The sequence below is a fragment of the Haemaphysalis longicornis genome, unplaced genomic scaffold (assembly GCF_048455015.1).
Source record: "Haemaphysalis longicornis isolate Haplotype H1 unplaced genomic scaffold, Haemaphysalis longicornis Haplotype H1 scaffold_3, whole genome shotgun sequence".
NCBI lineage: Eukaryota > Metazoa > Arthropoda > Arachnida > Ixodida > Ixodidae > Haemaphysalis > Haemaphysalis longicornis.
In genome coordinates, this window is record NW_027526335.1 from 125,359,404 (window position 1) to 125,365,718 (window position 6,315).

Here is a 6,315-nt window from a genome sequence, read left to right on the forward strand (position 1 = left end):
GTCGCTTACGCCAATCGGCCAGTGTCGTCTGAGGCAACCCCAATGCGCATGCAGATCTGTGCGGCTAAAACAAGCATAGTGAGCGCAGTACCAACAGCACTACGCATCGACACTTCTATGTTTACGTGTACTTTCATAACTTCCACTGTTTATCCCAACATTCTTAATGCTATAAAGAATGGCCCTAAATTTAAGCGCAAATAGCTCGTTCGGCAAGCTTATAAGCCTTGCCTAATTTGCGTTTGCTTTTGCAGGCCTTAGCCAATCGCAGAGCCGGGACATATGACATCATAGGTTCTGTTGTGGAAAATGAGCTAGTGGGTCGCATGACAACTCCCTTTTTTCCTAATTGTATAGCTCATTTGAGTTAAGTTTACGCTAAAAAGTGATGTCAGTATGGTTTTGACGGGGCAATTTTTCTAATGAACCAAACTAGTGTTTTGTCTGCATGTCTCCTTTAAAGCTCTGTTTCTCGTTCATCCTTCATGCTGCACGTGCTGCATCTTACCGGCCGGCGTTGTACTCGTGATCGGAGGAGGCAGGAAGCTCCATCGGGATCCTGAAATGAGGAATCCGACAAAATACTCTTTCCTTTCTTTTTTTGCCCAATAAAGTAAACTCTCGGTCTCTCTCTCTTTCTTGTCGGCTGAAAGTGCACATGTTCGTGGCGTGACCCTAAAAGTGCGGTGTATATTTGCACGTACTTTTCCTCTGGGAGGCGTGTTTGACCTTGAGTGCCATGTGCGCGGCTGTGTCACTTTCATTTTTTAAAGGCGATAGTCTTTCTTGGGCTACTTAAACGCAGAAATTTTAGTCTTTCTGTGTTTCTGTTACTCGATTCAGCCACCCTGCCAAAGTGAAACTAATTCTGCGCTATGTCTTATATACCAACAGCCATATCTAAAAGTCTAAGCCCAGTGGCAATCTTCATACTTGACAACATTGTTCAACAAGAACAAAATACTACGCAAATATAAGGCATAAAATGAATACATGAGTGATATTTGCAGTGTTCCTTTATTACAAATTCACGGATACTTAGTTTTTTTGGTAGCAAATAAAATACATCAACTGCAGAAAACCGTCGCCTGCTGTTGCTTTCGCTACCTGGCGGCATTTTAAATTTAAAAATCAAACCGCAACAGCAACGAAAGGTTCCACTAGACAGGTTCTACGTACCGCTTGGAACGCTCGTGGAGTAGGGCAACATGGATCTATAAACGTTGAAGTAGGGCGACGCGATTCACGCGCGTCTCCGCCGTACGGCAGCGCTGGCATCGAGGCAACAGTAAAGCCCCCCTGGAGCAGGGGAACGCGGTAAATTTAAATTGATTTGAGCAAACCTTTAGCGTGTTTACCTTGGGAGGAGAGCGACGGAAGAAGACCAGCATCAGAGGTGAGCGGGAAAGTGAATGGAGGCATTTACTTGACAAATGTTGGCAAAACACTATCATCTTTCGTCGAAATTTGCAACGAAAGGAGCACATACACGGCCAATTTTAGGAACGATAGTCTTTCTTGGGCGATTTGAACGGGAAAATTTTGGTCTGTCTATATGTCTCTCTGTAACTCAATTCAGCCACCCAGCCAAAATGAAACAGAAGCTGCACAATAGGTTAATATACTCAAGGCCAAATCTAAACGTCTAAGTCCCGTGGCAATGTTCATACTTGTCAACATTGTTGAACAAGAACAAAAGAATATGCAAATACGAAGCAGAAAATCAATACCTAAGTGATATTTGCACTGTTCCTTTATAACAGATTCATGGATGCTTGATTTTTGCAACTGAAATGCTGCATCCACTGTATAAAAAAATTGGCCGCGTATCTGCTCCTTTCGTTGCAAATGCCGTCAAAAGACGATAGTCTTTATCGGCTTTTGCGAAGTAAATGCCTCCCTTCGCTTCCCCGCTCACCTCTCATGCTGTTCCTCTTGCTTCGCGCTCCTGCCAAGGTAAAGACGCCAAAGGTTTGCTTAAATCACTTTAAATTTCCCGCGTTCCACTGCTCCAAACCGGGTGTATCGATGCGAACGCTGCCGTACGGCGAAGACGCGCGTTAATCGAGGCGGTCTACTTCAACGTTTATAGAACCGCGTTTCCCTACTCCAGGTGCGTTGCAAGCAGAACGTGGAACCTGTTTAGTGGAACCTTGCGTAACTCTTGCCACTTGATTTCTTCAAATGCCGCCAGAAGCTATATGGCGCGGGCGACAGCAGGCGACGGCGGAGTGATATTTTCTTCTTCAGTTGAAGAAGTATTTAATCTCGCCAATATCAAACATGTACGATTTTTTATAAAGGAACGCTGCAAATATCACTTCTGTATCAATTTGTTGTCTTATATATGCGTAATGTCTTGTTGTTCTTCAACTATATTGACAAGTATGAACATTACGGCGGACTTAGACGGGCGCATTTAGCTGTGACTATATAAGACTATTGCGCAGTCTTTGAATTACTTTGGCCGGGTGGCTGAATCGAGTCACAGACAGACAGACGGACAGACATACAGACACACAGACATACAGACAGACCAAAATTTCTGGGTTTAAGTAGCCCAAGAAAGACTATCGTCTTTAAAAAAATTCCCTCCGTCACCTGCTGCCGCCCGCACCACTATAGCTTCTAGCGGCATTTTAAAAAATCGAACAAGAACAGTTACGAAAGGTTCCACTAGACAGGTTCCACGTTCAGCTTGGAACGCACGTGTAGTAGGGAAATGTGGTTTCATAATTGTTGAAGTAGGGCGCCTCGATTCACGCGCGTCTCCGCCGTACGGCAGCGCTGGCATCGAGGCACCCGCCCTGGAACAATGGAAGGCGGTAAATTTAAATTGACTTGAGCAAACCTCTAGCGTGTTTCCCTTGGTAGGATCGTGACGAGAGAGCAACAGCGTGATAGGTGAGGGGGAAAGCGAAGGGAGGCATTTATTCAGCAAATGTGGACGAAAGATTATCGTCTTTTGTCGACATTTGCAACGAAACGAGCAGATACGCGGCTAACTTTTTACTCCCCCGTTTACTAATTCAGTCAGGCCTGATACGAGTAACTCAGGCATAGTTTTTTTAGGGGCTCGCAGCGCCGGAAAGCCCGCTTTAACGTTTTGTAAAACGTTTATTGAGAGGATTGCATTCGACGTTTGCAGACGTCGTTGGCCGCCATGCAACTGCCAACTTTTCCTATTGCAATTTCCGAACCCAGATTTCAATCCTTGACGAGAAAATCTCAGCAGCTTCATTTTTAACGCTTGTAATAAAAAAACCATGATATCACACAGTACGACAGTTTTAATAACGATACGTCAGTGATTTGTAGTGACGTAAAGTGAAACTACAATGCTACGACACGCGCCGACGTAGTCAGCACGTATAACTATTCTGGACCCATTGCTATTATACACTACGAATTAGTTGGCTGCGACCGCAAAAATTACGCGAATTAGGCTTAGTAGGCGTGGATTTTCCGAATTCTTGTCTCTTGGGAGAAAATTTAGCATCCGAATGCGTCGTCCAGCCTCATCTTCTTCGGCACCGGCTCGTCGTCATTGATGAGGAAGTCGTTGACGATGTTGAACGTCTGCCGGATCTGCTCGGGCGTCTTTCCCTTGATCATGTTGGCGATCGTCTTGCTTACGACCTCCAGGAGGCCCTTCATCTGCAGGTAGTTGGAGGTCATCAGCAGCTCGAAGATTGTGCTCAAGTCCACCTTGAGGAACGCCGCGTCCCAGTCGCCGATGTCGTCGGTCCGCAGCCGGCCCGTCTCGTCGAGCTTGGACTCGTCGTCGTCGGGCAGCGGAGGCGGGTCGTCCTTGTGGTAGGTGGCCCACTCGATGACCTTCTGCAGGATCTCGGACCGGACGTTCGGCAGCGGCACGATCTCCTCCTCTCCGCCGCCGCCGTTCAGCATGCCCATGTCCTCGAGCATGGTCTTGATGGTGCCGGACACGAGCGCGACCTGCAGGTCGACGCTGAAGACGACGCCATCGCAGCTCTGCAGCCTGATGACCGACATATCTCCGGAGGTCCTGAAGCGACGGGAAAATTCCACACGGACACAGTTAAAATCCCGACGAATAAATCCCAAGGAATACAAGCCCGAGGGCAAAGCTCCACTTCCTAAACGAATCATTTTAGTGTTTTATTTTATTTATTGTTTTAATTTTGTTTGTATGCCTTGCGATTTCTTTGAAGCTTCTTTGTTATTCTTTCAGATAGCTTTATTGCGCGATTGCTGACCTTGCTCGTTTCTCTACTTTTTTTTGGTCTAGTAGTCTGTTGCCTCTAGTACGCACGTTTGTCACCTTGCCGGCTTGCTTCTTTCACTGCTTGTTTGCTTACATACTTTCTTTCCCTTCATGCGATTTCGGAGATCACAAACAGGTCACATGCTTATAAAAGCTGCCACGCAGAGCTTATCGTGTTCTATGACCGTTTGTTTTAATCCTACAAGACATCCTAAGATCCCACTTCATGCGAAGCATTAGCTGAGCGCAATGCCGCTAGGGCAGTCAAACAACTTACTTCGTTCGCCGCATTGGTGGTTGGGTAAAAATCACGCAGAAGCTATGCAAGCCTCCGTACTAATACAAGTAGAGCTACAAGTACCAGCGCAAACTGAAATCCTTCCAGTCCCTCAAAGTGTTTCAATATTGGAGAACACACCGTACATACACACACAGGAGCATGTGCCACGGGCACACACGTCCGCGCCTGTAGAAAACACTAATGAATCTGGGCACTGTAGTAGTTCATCCATTAGTACCACAAGTGGTGCTGTCGGCTTCAAAATCGTTGCCAGCAAGGGTCACAAGTATCGTCGACAACGCCATTTTGCACATCCTGCCAAGTGACTCTCTCCTCGACACGGCTGGTAGTCGAGATTATGTCCCGATTTACGTCGAGCGAAAAGCGATAGACAATATAGTCACGCAGCGATCCTTGAGGAGCTCTCTATAGCCTTTGCAAGCCAGAAGACCCAAACTGGATTCGAATTTTTTTTAATTGAGCAGTTCGGTTCGACAGCACGCATCCAGGATGGAGACCCAGAACTTTTTGTATGTATAGGGCTGTTCCACAGGGTTCTGCCCTTGGACCCGTACTTTTCAATTTGACCATGGTACGCGTCGCCCGCGACCTGTAACAGGACACAGTGGCTCGTTTCGCTATCGACGGCAGCTTCAACACACCTTGTGTTGAAGCCGCCGACAACGAATACACTGAGCAGATAACTATAGAATTTCAGGCGGTGGTGAACGGCCGTCTCAGTACTCTCCCAATTCTTGGCCTTGAATTGGCACCCGAGAAGACATCATCTCCTGGTACACGGTCAGCACCAACCGCCCGCCAGCATGCATCATACCATTTACACTAGCAACACACCCATTTCCTCCTACTGTGGTTATATTCGCTTGCTCGGCATCCCCCTCGCCAGCCACAACAGCGCTCTAAAGTGGATAGCTGAACTGCGGAAAAATTGGAAGCTAATGTTGCACTTAATCACTCGATTTTAGAATAAGTTCGCAGCACCAGAGTCATTCAATGCTTTTGAAGGACTCTGGCAGTATTCATCGATCAGCGTGTCTCACGTCCTGTCGTGCGGGTATCTGTCGGTCGTCTCATTTATGGCGCTCCGGCCTATAGCCTATCCTCGACCAAACAATAAACACTTAGCGGTCCTTTATCGGGCCATGCTCTGGCTTGGTGGTCTTGAACCGGCTGCTCAGATTCTATCCCTCCCATGGAAGAACTCCTCGCGGAACCCTCGTACAACATGACCTTCGGCGGACATTAACTACACAGGGGACTTCACTGTCCGCCTGGGACTTACGTATTTACGTAATGTACTGACACTTCCGTCACCTTGCACTTCCCCCCCTCCCCTTGGTCGCTGCCCCACAAACGAACCGGTATTCCCCGTATCCGACCTGTTGCCCACGAGAAAGCACTTCAACGCGTCCTCTCGACAAAATTGCCAGATGAACTTCACATTTCCACGTACGCCAGCTTTCTCCTTCCAATAGGTGCCTGGCCTGGCGCTTCCCAGCTCGACCGGACGGTCCGCTCACTCGCCACGCTCACCACTTATCCCCCTTCGAACTCCAGATATCCTCAGCGCAATGAACCATTTGGCTTGCACTATTGCAACGTATTGTGACATAGTAGAAATTGAGTAGAAGAAATGGACGTGGGCAGGGCATGTAATGCGAAGGCAAGATAACCGTTGGTCATGAAGGGTAATAGAGTGGATCCCTAGAGAAGGCAAGCGTGGCAGAAAGTTAGATGGGCAGATCAAATCAAGCAGTTTGCGGGGATA

General features: G+C 47.5%; 1 pseudogene; it reads right to left on the reverse strand.

Moving 5' to 3' along the window:
- Positions 1-3,346: 3,346 nt before the first annotated feature.
- On the reverse strand, positions 3,347-4,024 carry LOC144173418 (S-phase kinase-associated protein 1 pseudogene; annotated as a pseudogene).
- Between the last annotated feature and the right edge of the window lie 2,291 nt (positions 4,025-6,315).